This window comes from Fukomys damarensis, unplaced genomic scaffold (genome assembly GCF_012274545.1).
Source record: "Fukomys damarensis isolate Sample0158 unplaced genomic scaffold, DMR_v1.0_HiC HiC_scaffold_5, whole genome shotgun sequence".
NCBI classification, from domain to species: Eukaryota; Metazoa; Chordata; class Mammalia; order Rodentia; family Bathyergidae; genus Fukomys; species Fukomys damarensis.
Genome location: NW_022900917.1, coordinates 14,880,051 through 14,880,824, shown reverse-complemented (window position 1 = coordinate 14,880,824; position 774 = coordinate 14,880,051). Strand labels below are relative to the sequence as shown.

General features: G+C 57.2%; 1 protein-coding gene across 1 annotated transcript in view; it reads right to left on the bottom strand.

The window, feature by feature from the left end:
- The window catches only part of Ywhaz (tyrosine 3-monooxygenase/tryptophan 5-monooxygenase activation protein zeta), a 28,898-nt gene extending 28,589 nt beyond the window's left edge, over nt 1–309 (bottom strand). Inside the window, exon 1 of the mRNA XM_010619543.3 lies at nt 235–309. The gene's annotated coding sequence lies outside the window, so the exon portion shown is untranslated. The remainder of the gene's footprint in view (nt 1–234) is intronic.
- Between the last annotated feature and the right edge of the window lie 465 nt (nt 310–774).

Sequence of the window (774 nt, the reverse complement as noted above, 5' to 3'; positions counted from 1 at the left end):
CCTTGGACCTTTGGAGGCTCAGATACCCGAGCGGTGTCCGGTCCGCGGGTGTCCGAGGGACGCCGCGGCTTCACGATCTATAGCGAGCCCGGGGCGCTCGGATGGGGGCGAGGTGGCTTCCTCGTAGACTGGGGGCTGCGGGGGTCTTGGGAGGCAAATCTCGAGCGCTCTGACTCGTTCTGGGGGTCGCTCGGAGACTTCCTAGCGCAGTGATTTAAAACCTAGAGCTCTGACCTGCAACTCCTCGAGGCTAGGCTTGAGGGGCGTCGTCCTCCCACGCCGCGCGCCGAACGGGTAGGAGGAGGGCGGAAATTGCAGGTGCTGGACCGGTGGGGCCTCCGCCCAGGCGCGGAAGGAAGCTCGGGGAGGCGCGTTCGCCTGCCCTTTCCCCCTCTAACGTGCGGGGCTGAGCCTAGCGCTCGACCTGCAGAGACCCTTGCCGAAATGGTCCGGAGAACTCCGAACTCTTACTGCCCTGTTGTCTAAACACCTTGGCGTTTCCAACACATCTTTCTTGAGCACCTGCTAGGAGACTGCCTCAAGCATAGCTTGACAAAGAACCTCAGGAATTCAGCCTCGGGTTCTCTAGAGGCTTTAATGCTTGGGCAGCAGACACAAAAGAGTCATCTTTCCGAACTATCTTTTCTGTGTGATGGATACAGTGTCTGGGCCACGAGACAAATGACTTTTTCTTTGGCTTGAAATGATAGATGGCTAGATAGTGTAGACCTACAAGTTCTGGTGACCAATTCGATTTTTGCTTTTATCCTCTTT